Here is a 13,860-nt window from a genome sequence, read left to right on the forward strand (position 1 = left end):
GCTGCATTGGATTTTACTGTAAGTAGGCTCTGAATTCATTGTGTGGAGTTAAACTTTCTCCAGGTTTTGTACTTAATTTTTTTGTAGGCTATGGACAAAAATGTCAGTAACTTTAATACTTTTCTAGGTCACCATACACTATTATCAGCTGATCTCCTTTCTATCAGATTACAACAATTCAGTTTCTAGCCAACAGTTTTTAAAAATAAATATTCACCGAGTGAGAAAGGGATGATATTCTAAAATTGTTAGAGTTTGTTGCTAAAAATGATCTTTGTGCAGTAGTAGGTTATTTTATTTAAATAGAAGGCTTAAAAATAAGTTCTTCATTTCAGCAGAACAGATTTTGAGAGACTTGAGAAAATTTTTTGACCACTAACTGAGCTGCTGAGCTTGGGAACAGGAAGGAATTCCAGGACTGCTCCCAGGTTTGGTGCCAGTTGTTGGGGCAAGCCAAGAAGGAGGCAAAGGGCTTGGTCCTTTCTGTATGAATAATTGGGTTGGGGAGAATCTTGTGAATAACCAGAGAGCCAGGGAAGGATGGAAGAAGGAGAGATCAAAGTGACCAAAATGATGGAACTGGGAACTGTTCCAAAGAACAAGAGAACTCGTAGTCTTGTGTTGGACCACATTTGATGGTGTTTCCTAATACCAACCTTTGTGTCCATCTCTGAAGTCTGACTCCTCTTACCTTAGACATGTGCCATGAGTGCATCTTTTCCCTTCACAGTTCTGTTGTTCAACCTCTGTGTTCATCCAGGCTGAGAGATTCATGCCCTGGCTTCTTTTCAGCTTCTGTTTCTGGCCTGATGAATATTTATGAGCAGTAAAACATCCTGTCCAGAATAGTTAGTAGCAGAGGGATCATGGTAGAGGGAGGTCGTGTCCTCGCTCCACCCAGGAGCTCTCAGCCATCTCATCCAAGTGCCTGAACTCCAGGTTAAATGCTGCTTCAAGAAAGTGAAGCTTTTTTTCCCCTCTGGGCTTGTATTTAAGAGTTATAGGCAATCTCTTTTCTACCTGTAGTAGAAAGGGAACAGTAATGAAATACCAAAGGTTTTCTCCTGAGAGACTCCTCCAAAAGTGCCAGTGCTGAGCAATCTCACCAGCAGGAAATCCAACCAGCCCTATCTGTAATTAGCTTGGCATCCATTCTTTTCAGCCAGCTTCCCTCCCTCTCCCCTCAATACCACACTTCCAACACCTCTAATTTTAGTCTGGGTCTGTGTATGCAGATTGAGGAGTGCCAAGAGTGTAGTAATGTGCTGAGGACTGATTTGATGGGAACGTGACTGATGCTGATGGAAACATGCCCAACTACCCACACTTGGAGAGCCACAGAGAAATCTGGGGGAGTGGTGGGTTGGCATTGCCAGTTAGGTGGATTTTCATCCCTGATGTCTGTCACACGTGTCCAGGGGCTGTTCACCACACTGAGCTCTGCTTTCACCCAAAGGGACCAGTTCTCAATTTGCACGGCAGTTTGGTCACGTTTTGGGTGGGAATGTTGGTCTGCTAGAGGGCAGAAAGCTCTGCAGGCTGGATCCATGGGCTGAGACCAACAGAGTGAGGGTCAGCAAGGCCTGGGTCTTGCACCTTGGTCACAACGACCCCATGGGATGCTCCAGGCTAGAGTGGAGGGGCTGGAAAAGGCCCTGGGAATGCTGGTGACAGTGGCTGAATGTGAGCCCCGGGGGGCAAGAAGCCAATGGCACTTGGCTTGAATCAGCCATAGTGTGGGCACAGGCCCAGGGCAGTGCCTGTCCCTGTGCTGGGCACTGGTGAGGCCACACCTTGAATGCTGGTGGCAGCTCCGGGCCCCTCATGACAAAGAACACATTGAGGGGCTGGAGTGTGTCCAGAGAAGGAGCAGAGCTGGGGAAGGGTCTGGAGCACCAAGAGAGGCTGAAGGAGCCTGGGGGGGCTCGGCCTGGAGAAAAGGAGGCTCAGGGGGGACCTTCTCCCTCTTTGCAACTCTCTGATGGGAGGGTGGAGCCAGGTGGGGGTCGGGCTCTGCTCCCAGGAAACGAGGGACTGGATGAGAGGAAATGGCCTCAAGCTGTGCCAGGGGAGGTTTGAATTTGATATTGGGGAAAATTCCTTTCTGGAGGAGGTGCTCAGGCATTGGAAGGGGCTGTCCAGGAAGGTGGTGGAGACACCCCTGGAGGTGTCCAAGGAACAACTGGACGTGGCACTCAGTGCTCTGGGCTGGGTGACAAGGTGGGGATCGGGCATAGGTTGGACTTGATGGGCTGGGAGTGAATTTCCAACATCAATGCTTCTGGAATTCGGTGATTAAGGTGCTTGTTTGCAGGACAGTAACTTTGCTGTGAATGGGGGCTGTGTGAAGCAGCTGCCAAAAATGCTCCTTAAATCCATAATCTGAATTCAGGCTGGAGAGAAGCTCTGTGGAGTGTTAAGCACTTCCTGACTTGAGATCAGACAAAGCCACCCAGAATTTACAGTAATCCTGCACTCTCAGAGCACGTGCAGGGCTTTGGCTTCAGTTCCTCTTGATCTCAGTGCGAGTTAAACTCTGGGCAACACTTCAAAGTTTTCTTCTTAGAAATTTGGGTGCTTCAGCTTCTAAAACCTTCAGATCATACAGATGAAATATATAGCCCAAGGTGGACTCCCCATCCCTGCAAGTCTCCAAGGCTGGGTTGGACAGGGTTTGGAGCAACCTGGTCTAGTGGAAGGTGTTCGTGCCCATGGCAGGGGGTAGGATGAGATGAGCTTTAAGGTTCTTCGCATCTGAAACCAGTCTGGGATTCTATAATTTTTTTAAAAATGGAAGCTATTCCATAAAGGCTTCCCCCCAGTGGAGTGGCAGTTCCTAAATAGGTGTTACCTACAATCCTGTAAACTCTGGATAAATGAGTATAGTTTAATGTTGGAACTTGCTTCTTTGGCTGATAAAAAGCTTTTCTGGTTGGTCTATTTATGAAAAAATCCCTCTTCCCTTGGCAGGTGAGCACTTTAAAGGTAGTTCATTGTGGTTTAAAATAGAGGTAACGATAGTCTGCTTTTCCTGAAGGCTTTGTTTAGATCCTGTCCCTCTGTGGCAGCAGGGGAGTCCAGCTCAAACCTGAGTTTTGAACACTGGAAACCTGAGCTCCTGAGTAGATCCAGGTTTTACTGCTGCCTATTTAAAAATGGGCACAGAGACAAAATTGAGTCTAAACTCAAATACTGTCTTGGAATTTTACAGGATTTCAGAAATGCCTCAGTTCCAACTTGGTATTAGGCTTAAATCCACCTCATTTAAAAAAAAATGAACCCAAAAAGTTTCACTGGAAGTTTCAGATGATGATAATCATAAATGGAATTAATGTAACTCGGTTTCTTGTATAAGGACTCCTTGAGAATTCTGGCAGAGACTGAAGCAAGTGGGTTCATGACCAAATGATCTCCCAGCTCTCCAACCTGCTTCTTTATCATCTGTGCTATTTCTCTTCTCTGGGCAGGGTGAATAAGAAAAATCTGTGGATCCCTGCCAGACTTACCTGTCTGTCAGCTATAGACAGAGTTCAGTTTCTCCATATGTTCTCTAATTAAAATCAGGGAACTATTTTGACAGTATTTTAGTGATGTTTAAAGTGCCCAGAAAACTTTAGAGGAGCTGTAGGTACAGATTAGATTCAGAGTATGGATTTAAGCTGGTGTTTAATCTGGGGCTAAGACTCAGCTACAGCTTTGGGTATCTAACACTTAATTCTCTACTCTTACAAAATGGGAAAAAACTTTGTGCAGTTCAGTGAAATTTGTGACATGATTTCTGATTTCTCGAGGAACAGGTATAATCTGCATCCCATAATCACTTAGAGTAGGGTGAATCATGCAGCACAAACCTGGCTTAAAAAAAGGCATTCTGCAAACCTGCTTCATTATCTAATAATGCTCAGGGATTTCTAGGGCCCTGTCCTACAAGATATTGAACAATTTTAACTTGATAAATACAGAAAGATGATTTATAATGAGCAGCCTGTATTTGCTGACAGCTTAGGATAACAGTGCTCAAACACTCTTTACTTGACAATTCTAAAGCCAAGGGGTGGTTATTTAGAGAATTAAACTTGCCATAAAAGTACAAATTAAATTAAAAGAAACACTTCATTTGACTTTTGATCACTCAAGTGTTGTTTTTTTTTTATTTATTTTCTTTCTTGAGTCCCTAGATTCTCCCTAGGTTTAAAGGGTTCCTCTTGTGAATTGTAGTTGTGGTAATTTATACTACCTGTCACACAGATACATTACCTCCTGACATTAAAACCATCTGAAATTAAAATGGACAAGGGCAGATGTTGCCAGGTTTAAAAATAAAATTAAAACAACAGCAGCAGTGCAGCAGCTCATCCGAATTCCTCAGGACTCAGGGCTTAATTCCATGGTACTGTACTGGTATCTGTCAACCATTCATGCAATTAAGAGAAAATATCTCCCAAGGTTTCCATGGTGCTGAAGCACTCCAGGAGAACAGCCAGCCCACACGGGCCCCAGGAGCCATGAAATATTAATTCAGTACAAGCACATGTTCAATAATCTCAACATTTAATACAGGCTCTAGTAACTCAGTCCCAGCAAATTATTCAGTTAAACAGAGCAGAGCCAGATAGGATCTTACTTGGCAATGACTTTATTTGCAAAAAAGGGCCTATTTATTGGGGAATTAGGGTGGAGATGTGAAAGTAGAGGTTTTATGTGAGCAGTGCAGATACTGTGGATGCCGTGGCATGACCCAGGCTGAGCAGCTTCAGCCCAGGTGAGCATGGAAAGCTCAGGTTTCAAGGTTAGTTAGGGTTGGAAGGGACCGCTGGAGATCATCTGCCCACATGGCAGTAGCTGACAGTTCCCCAAACCCCACAGGAATGTTAAGTCCATATTAGAAAACATTACTACCAAGCCTAACTTGGAGATGAAGCCCAGAAGGAAAGGGAGTTTGAAATGCTGCATCAAACAGGGAATGATGAATTTACTCCATGGCTCTGAGATGATGGAATGGTAGAAATTGTGGAAGGGTTTGGGTTGGAAGGGACCTCAAAGCCCATCCAGTTCCACCCTCTGCCATGGGCAGGGACACCTTCCACTGTCCCAGGTTGCTCCAAGTCCCATTCAACCTGACCTTTGAACGCTTCTGGAGTGGGGCAGCTTCAACTTCTCTGGGAATTCCATCCCAGTCCCACACCACCCTCACAGGGAGGAATTCCTCCCCAGTATCCCATCTAATGCTGTCCTCTGGCAGTGGGGAGCCATTGCCACTTATCCTGGCACTGAAGCTGGAAGGAGGGCAGGTAGATCTCGAGTGGAAATGGTCTCTGTGCCTGTTGCAAGGAACTGTGTGTTGCAGAATGGATTGTGGGGGAAGCTGTGCCTCCTCCATCAGCACCAGTGCTAGTCCCATGCAGCACAATCCTCTCCACTTGCCTGAGTGCTGGACTTGTGCTTAAAGTTAAAAGAAACATCTCCTGATGCTTGGGAATGCCAATGGACTTTACTAAGGGCACAGAGAGAGGTTATGTTTGGTAGCAGTGTCTTCTACGTATGGACTTGACGCTCCTATGTAGGGTTTGGGGGCCTGCCAGCTGTTCCCATGTGGACAGATGATTTCCAAACCTAACTGCTCCATGATTCTGTGATGCAAAGTTGTTGTGAAATAATGGTTTCAGATTTCTGTGGGATACAGCCAGGGATGAGCCCTGGAGAGCTGAGTCCAGAGCTAGGGGATGGGGTGGGCTCCAGCCAGGCTTTTGCTTTCTCATTTCTGGGTGGGTCCTGCCTGCCCAGTTGTCACTTTGCCATTTCCTTCCTGCAGGCAGCACGATGTGCAGGAATAGCTGGGATAAACCTGGATTAGCTGGAGTTAGTTACACCAGAGCAGCATCTTCTCTCTCAAAGTAAATCCCGTCCTGACTTAAGCTTTTCAGAAGAAAACTTTCTCTGAAGATCTTCAAGGGTGATGCAACTTCTTCCTAACTCCAGCCTAAAGTATGTCCAGGTCTCTGCTGCTTGCACTTGTTTCCAGCCTGGAGCTGCTATGGAGGCTTTGGGAGGAATCAGTATTTTTTGTCCTAGAGATATTTTTAAGACCTGAAGATGAAAGGGCTGTGCCAGCCCCTCTGTCTTCCTTTCATCTCTTTATAACACGATGCTGGGTTTTGTTGTTCATGATGTTATTGGGAAGGGAGAAGGGCTGGAAGTTGTGAAGGGACAGTCGCATAATGAGTTTTTAGGATCCAGTTGTCCAATTAGCTGAATAACTTGTTATCAGTTGCCTTGCACTAGAAAGGACAGATCACAGCCTGAAATGCTGTCAGTCCAAGGTGGTTTTCCAAGAGCTGATGAGATGCTTCCAACACAAGCAAAGGGTTGTGGGATGGATGTTTATCCTGACAAATCATAGGAAAATTGAGAATTATAGTCTCTTACTCAATTTCCATATATCCTAAATAGGGCTCTGTTTGCCCCCTTAAGTTAGACCAGGTAATGGATTAGATATTGGCAACTGGAAAAAGGCTTTAAGGGGCTGATCTGTATTTATTTTAAACTTCTTAGGTGTCTGATCTACAAAAACCTGAGAAAATACGTGCAGATAAAGTTTCAAGAAGAAAGGGAGAGAAAACTCTGCTTGAAAGGGAAAAGTTGAGAGGGAAATATCAAGGTTTTCTGCTTTTTGCTTTTTTTCCTAATTTTTCCACTTTAGATGCTAATTAACATTTCAGAGAAAGGAAGTCTTTGCTAAAAATCCAACATCTTTTCTTAAGGCTTACCTTAAAAGGAATTCAAGAATAGTCTCAAAAAACAGGCTAATATTGGCATTCCAAATATTTTAAGACAAACCAAAGAACAAATCAAACAAAGCCATTCTAGACAGCCTTTCAACCCCACATAAAGAAATTCAGGCAAAAGTGTTTTTAAAATACTTGGCAGCTCATCTTTAATTTCAGTCCTTTTCCCTTATTTTTCTGAATGATGTGTCCTGGGTAGTTGGTCCATTCAGATATTTGTGGAGTCAGTTCCCCCACTGCTGATCACACAAGTTACTGCACACAGCAGTGGCAGCTCAAAATCGTGAATTTTTTAACATACTAACTATATATGTTGAATTCCAGTGTATTGCCTCTGAACCCCCAGTTTGTCCCTTTGCAATGAGCTGGTGACTATGAAAACCAGGAACTGGTGGGTGCAGGTCTGGAGGCAGAAGAGGAAATTAAATTGGTCAGGCTCAGAGCAGAACCTGGGTCTTGGATCTGGGAATGGCTGAGGACAATCCCCCATCTCCAGGTCTGGCTTAGGAAAAGAAACCTTTCAAGCTTTCTGGTGCTTGAGCCTGTCCAACCTGGCCTTGTGACACTTCCAGGGATGGGGCAGTCACAGCTTCTCTGGGCAAGCTGTGCCAGGGCCTCATCCCTCTCACAGCCAGCAATTCCCTCCCAATATCCCAATGACCCTGCCCTCTGGCAGTGGGAAGCCATTCCCTGTACCTTGTCTCTCCAGGCCCTTGTCCCAAGTCCCTCTCCAGCCTCTCCTGGAGCCCCTTTAGGCACTGGAAAGGGGTTCTAAGATCTCTTCTTGAGGTGACAACCCCAGCTCTCAGAACGTGTCTCCAGAGCAGAGGGGCTGCAGCCCTTGGAGCATTTTCATGGACCTAAAATGCTTTTCAGCTGAAAAATCAGCTACTCTGTTGTTGTCCAGATCACTTTTGCTAGATTTAATAATCAGTAAAAATCTCACCAGACAGTTTATCAGCCTTTATTTCATTCTGGTATGACACAGAAATAGAAGTAGTTATGTTGTTTAATGACTAAAGGAATTGTCTTGAACAAGATTAACTAATGGTGTTCCCATTTTCCTTGTTTTAGTGAGAACATTTATTTTTTGTTCTGTTGGGCACTTTAATCTTCCCAAGAGTTATTTTTTGCATCGCGTCTCGCTGCTAAAACAAAACAAATCTCCAATGAAAATCCTGCAGAAGACAAATCCCACATCCATTGGCATCCTCTGATGTGAGACCGACAGCACTGCTGAAAAATTACCACTTGAACCTTATTTATGTGAAACTTTTCAGAAACCATTTATCACCACTTATCTGCAGAATGTTTTTCCCTTTGTAGCCAATAAGATATTTCACCCTTAAGACCTTTCAAACCTTCAGTCATATGTTAATGTGGCAGCTGAGAGTGAACTTCTAACGTGACACTAAATTAATTTTGCTTGTGACAGCACAGAGATCCATGAGCGTGTTCTGGATTTCCATCTTCTGGGCATGTTTTTTTGCCTCTTATTTTATCTCCTGATGTTTTTCCAGATGGGGTTTGAAAAGTATTTTGCTGCTGAAACAAAATGGATTTTTCCATTTATTGAGGGAAAAATTCGGTTTGCTAGTTGTCTGAATATGATTTTTAGCCCTCTATTTGTGGCTTCCAGCTTTCTTTACAGACACTTTCATTTTGCCCTCTCTTTCTGCCAAGGGCAAACCTGTTTTTGGCTCCTGCCTAGCTCTGTGCTGCTTGGCTGGGGTCTGGGAGTGCACAGAGGAAAACCTGGCTCTGGAGGAGCCTCTGTCTTGGCCAAGTTCTTGGAGGCCATGGTAGAGCTGGAATACCAAGATGAGGATTACTTGTGGCTGTGATGCTGAAATCACTGACTGATAAAGGACTTTAAATATAAAGCTAAGTATGCTGGCTTAGCCACAGGAACTCACCCATGGCTTTGAGTTTTGTTTTCCTCACCAATCCACTCCTAAGGAAAGAGCAGAATTGAGCATCTGTTTTTGTGGAGTTCAAGTGAACTCCTGAAAGCAGTGCTGAGTCTGGGATCACTCCCGATATCCTGACCCCACTTAACCCAAATACTCCCTGGATTTCAACCATTCAGCCCTTTCTGTGCTACTTTTCTGCTTTGCTTCTCTCTCCTCGCTCCATCTGTCTCCTTTTGCTGCCTCATCAGGGAGAAACCAGGGGTCACATCCAAAGGCCACCTGCTTGTGTGAGGCTCCCACAGTGTCTCTCAGTTAACAGGGTTGGTATAGGAAGCCTGTATTTAACATTTATATGTTGCTTCTTGTTATCTGTGGAGCCTCTCCTGCTCATTGCATTGAAGTTAGGGTGAACCTCACCTGCTTATATTGTGGGGGTGGGAGTGTTTTGTCTCCATGCATTTGTACTGAGCAGAATCTGTTTTAAACGTCCTCCCCAGCAGCTTTTAGCACAAATCTGCCCCTGACTTCTTTTCTGTTAATAAATAATTTCTGATTGATCACACCAGTGCTCCCTGCAATGGGGTGTGTGTGAAGGAAAGGAGCTCCTGCAGGACAGAGTCTGGCTGTGCCCACCAGCCCTTGCCCTGGAAGAGGTGGCTGCTCTCTGGGATTTTCACATTTGTAGCTATGGTTTTCCTTCCCTCTATGCTTCTTGTCAGGCATGGAATGGAGCTATAACTCTTGAACAAGAGCTGGAAGCCTTCAAACCCATCATGAGCTCTTAGGGAGAGTTTTAAAGACAATTTTGGAGTACGTTGATGCATCAGGATAAGAGAAACTGACCTCAAGCTGTGCCAGGTTGGACATCAGGAAGAATTTCTTCCTGGAAAGGGTGGTCAGGCATTGGAAGGGGGTGCCAGGGGTTGGGGGGTGGAGTCCCCATCCCTGAAGGTGTCCAAGGAATGACTGGATGTGGCACTCAGTGCTATGGGCTGGGTGACAAGGTGGGGATTGGGCACAGGTTGGACTTGATGGTCTGGGAGGGCTTTTCTAATCTCAGTGATTCTGTGATCTTTAAAGATGTTTGTAATATGTGGAATCAGATTATATAAAGTATCCTCCTCTTGTTCTTGCTGCCCACTGACAGTCCTGACCTGGGAGCGTCTCCAGCCCATGGGTTCCTTCCCTGAATTTCTCAAGTGCTGAGGGGTGGTGGGAATGAGCAGCCACATCCTGTGTCCTTTGCAATTCCCACCAGACCTCTTGCATCTTGTATTTTTCTGGGTTTATTTTCACTGTTTCTGTTGTGCCCAGGCTCATCCATTAACATACTATCCTGACTTCTAGTTAGGTATGTTAATCCTGTATTTACAGAATTACTTACTCAAATGTTTAAGTTCAATTCATAGTCCTTAACAGAATTTGAATAAAGAAAAGGCTGTTTAAAGAGTAGGTATTCCTTTTTCCTGCTGACCTAGGGTGTATTTTTGCCTGTATATGCAGGGCAGTGTAATATGATATTGAATAGAACATAAAAGAGGTTAGGGAAACAATCTGAATTGCCATGTATTGTGATGTAAATACAACACAGGTGATACTTTACAGATGAAACGGAGCAGAGACTGCCCTGCTGGCTGAGGGGCCCAGCCCACCTCACTGATTAATTGAGGAAAATGGGCTATTAAGCCCTTTCTTCTCCCATCCCTCCCAGTTTGGACCTAAATCTGTCATACTTTTTATCCCTCTAGGGTTAGACCTCCATCCTCTGTGGGTTTGGATGCTCTTCCCCTGAATCCTTGCATCCAAACCTCCACCCTCCTAGCAAACCAGCCCTATAAAAAATTAACTCTTTAAACTCTTTTGCTTCAGCAAAATCCAACCCTTCATTCTCTTTGACCTTAGCTCTGTGGGGATTTCCAGTGGGAATGTGGCAAATGGCCCAGACAGAGGGTCTCCTGTGGGAAGAGCCCCACCACAGCCTTGGTGCTCCCTGCCCACCTTTGTCCTGCCCCTGGCCATCCTTTTCTGTAGCTCCTGAATGTGTTGGAGGAACTCCTGCAGCTTCTCCCTGTGCACAAACAGAGGAAAAGTGGGACCAAGTTATATTTCTCCCGAATTTGAGGACTTTAGATTCCAAACTGTGTAACCCTGAGACAGGAGCAAAACTTAAACTGTTCTCTGTGTGGCTCTTGCATCTGCTGGGTCAGAAGGGGTGGGTTTGGTAGTTCGGTAGGAATCCCCTCACCTAATCTGTGCCTTATGTTCTAGTTTGAAAAGCTCAAACTGTGAGAAGAGAAAACAAACTGGGCTTGAGTTCCCCCCAGTTTTACAGGCAGAATGTCAATGTTGTGTTTCAGGCAGTGCCTGTGCCATGAAGGTACTGAGAGAAGCACAAACTCTGATTTCCCTGCCTGGCAACTCTGATGCTCTTGGTTTCTATAAATCTCTTTGTTCTCCAATCTGTGGTTGGGAAAGGCCACCTTGCTAATGAGAAAAGCCCCAGTAGGAGACACCAATAATGGGTGCTTAGTGTCCAGCTTTATCTAAAGCTCTTTTGTGTGTGGATTTAAAAAAACAAGCTGCTTTTATTATTTTTGTGAGTTTTATCTCTTTAGCTGGCCTGGAGACAGTGTATTAGTCAGATGTGGGGGTTGTGAATTCCCCATGATGTCAAACTCTGTGTTTTAATTAAAAATCCATGCTTTTGACATATTAAGCATCCATTAAAAGCCCCGTGGTTTGTCTGGGGAGGCACGGAGAGCTGGCTTGGAGAGAGCAAGACTGGGCAGATTAAATGGAAAGAATTGAATTGTTGCTTTGGATTATCATTATTTTGTTTATCTTTCATGGAATAGATCTGGAAGGCTTGGCTGGCTGGAGGAGAACAACCAGGTGAAATAAGACCATTTTTCACTGGTAAAATGATGTGTGTTTATTTGATTAACATGGTTGGGTGTTGGTCAGTGTCTCCTAAAGGCTGCTGGGCTTTCAGGGAGATTATAAATTGTATTTTTTAAACTTTGTGACACTGCTAAAAGGAGCCAGATTTGTTTCCTCCAAGATGTATTGGCAGGTGTTTGGATGTGTTTGCAGGGCTGTGGTGTTTACTTAGAACTGAAAGGCTTCATTTATTTAAGAAGTAGGTATTAAGCACACCTGAATCACGCAAAATACGTCAAGATGTTGTTTATCAGCACAAAAAGAAAAGATCTTGGTCCAGAAGCACTGTGTGCACCTGAAAGTCTGTCTTGGGTGGCTGGTTCCTGAACCAGAGGAATTTGCATCCTGGAGGCATGTCTCTCTGCTTTACTCCTGGATTTCAAGATACTTAGTTTCTTTCCTCGATGGAAGTGCTACAGCTGTGGTTCAGGGCCCCCTGAACACCCCAGGGTTTGTGTGCTGGGTCCCCACTCCTCCTCTCCCCAGCAGGTATGGTGTGTGCAGCGTGTGCTCTTGGAGGCTGGATTGACCAGGACATCTGGGCTTCTATAACGGAGGTGTGGGTTTATTTACTTATTTTTCAGAGAAAAATCATGGAGTAAAAGGAAATCTTTAAAATAAAACCCAGAACAAAAAGAGACACTGAATTGTAATTGCCCAGGAAAGGGTTGTCTTGTTCTCCATCAATCAAACCCCAGCACTAACCACCTCTGTTCAAAGCAGGTTTCCCAGAGAAGCTGTGACTGCCCCATCCCTGGAAGTTCAGAGTTCACAGAATATTCTGAATTGGAAGGGACCAAGACCAGGTTGGATGGGGCTTGGAGCAACCTGGTCTTGTGGAAGGTGTCCCTGCCCACGGCAGAGGGTGGAATGGGATGAACTTTAAGGTCCTTCCCAAGCCAAACCATTCTAGGACGCTCAGTTATACCAAGGAAAATAGTAATGCTGGGAAAGCAGATAAGCTACAAAGGGGCTGTTACTCTGCTGTATGGCTGCATTTTCCTTGGGATCACTGTGGGCAACTATAGATTTCTTTAATTTTGAAGCCAAATAGAAAGCAGGCAAAAAATTGTGTGAATATGGGTAAATCTGAGTGGTCTGTGACTTTTCCTTTAAACCTGATTTTAGTTTTGATGGGAAGTTGAGTCCTGAGTGTTTCCCCAGCTCTGAGGAAGAGCACAGAGCTGTACATTGGTATGCAGGAGCTGCAGGGCTGCATTCCTGCCAGGCTATTTAAAACCTGCAGAAGGAGCCTCCTGAAACAAGGTTATGCTCTTCATTTGCCATTCAGGTACTGACAAACTGGATCTGCCACCCCCTGAAAGGAAACAAACCTTACCACACTTGGAGTTTGTTCATAATGATTCTGAAGCAAGATTGTTTAATTTGGATGCTGCCTTTCAATGGATGTGTTGATAAAATATCAAGACTTAAGGTGTAACTGATTTAATTCAAAATGGACTGTGATTATCCACTGAAATGCAGTGTTGTATAGATGAGGCTGTGTTTTATAGTTAATATATCTAGAGTGAATTTGAGGAAGAGATGCTTTTTGAATTGCAAAACTTTGTATCACTTGAATTGGCATATTTGTATGTGGGAGCTCTGGAAATTTAGTTTCATCTCTGGCTGAATATATTAAAATTAGATGGCTTTTTGTAGTTTTAAAAGCAAGAATACCAGCACAGTTAAGGGGCCAGTAACGCTCTAGTAGTATGTTGGATGTGGGGGGGGAGCCTGATGTGCCATGTTGTAGTCTTGGATTTTACAGAAAGCTCTCAAAAATAGCATTAAAGTAGTGTAACTTGTTGCCTTCCCTGCTCCATCCTGCTCTTCCCAGATTTCTTCCCTCCCATACAGGCAGGTGCTGCTGGCTGTGGTGCACGTGACAGGCAGCTTTGTGTCTGAACAGGCTCTGGGAGGGATTTGGGAGGCTGCATGTGCTGGGCAGGGGAGCCTGGCTTTGGGAGCCACAGGGATGCTCTGAAGGCCAAAGACAGGGACAGCCAAGTCCTGTTGTCTCCTCCCTGTAACCAGATCAGATAATGAGTTTTTGCAGAATTTCCAATAACTTTTAGTAACACCCACCTGGCTGAGGAATCCCTGGAGGAACAGTCTTGGGAAGGGAGGTTTCCTTGCTGGCTGTGGAAGAACATGAGGTTCTCTGTAGCCTTTCAGATTTCTCTGTATTTTTAAGGCTCAGGTTTCTTTCAGCTCTGAGT

General features: G+C 44.7%; 1 protein-coding gene across 1 annotated transcript in view; it reads left to right on the forward strand.

Annotated features, from left to right (window-relative positions):
* Positions 1-2,198: 2,198 nt before the first annotated feature.
* Positions 2,199-13,860, forward strand: part of LRRC7 (leucine rich repeat containing 7) — a 195,761-nt gene continuing 184,099 nt past the window's right edge. The window contains exon 1 of the mRNA XM_050306383.1: positions 2,199-2,220. The gene's annotated coding sequence lies outside the window, so the exon portion shown is untranslated. The remainder of the gene's footprint in view (positions 2,221-13,860) is intronic.

The sequence above is a fragment of the Myiozetetes cayanensis genome, unplaced genomic scaffold (genome assembly GCF_022539395.1).
Source record: "Myiozetetes cayanensis isolate MyiCay16 unplaced genomic scaffold, myiCay2020 scf12, whole genome shotgun sequence".
NCBI classification, from domain to species: domain Eukaryota; kingdom Metazoa; phylum Chordata; class Aves; order Passeriformes; family Tyrannidae; genus Myiozetetes; species Myiozetetes cayanensis.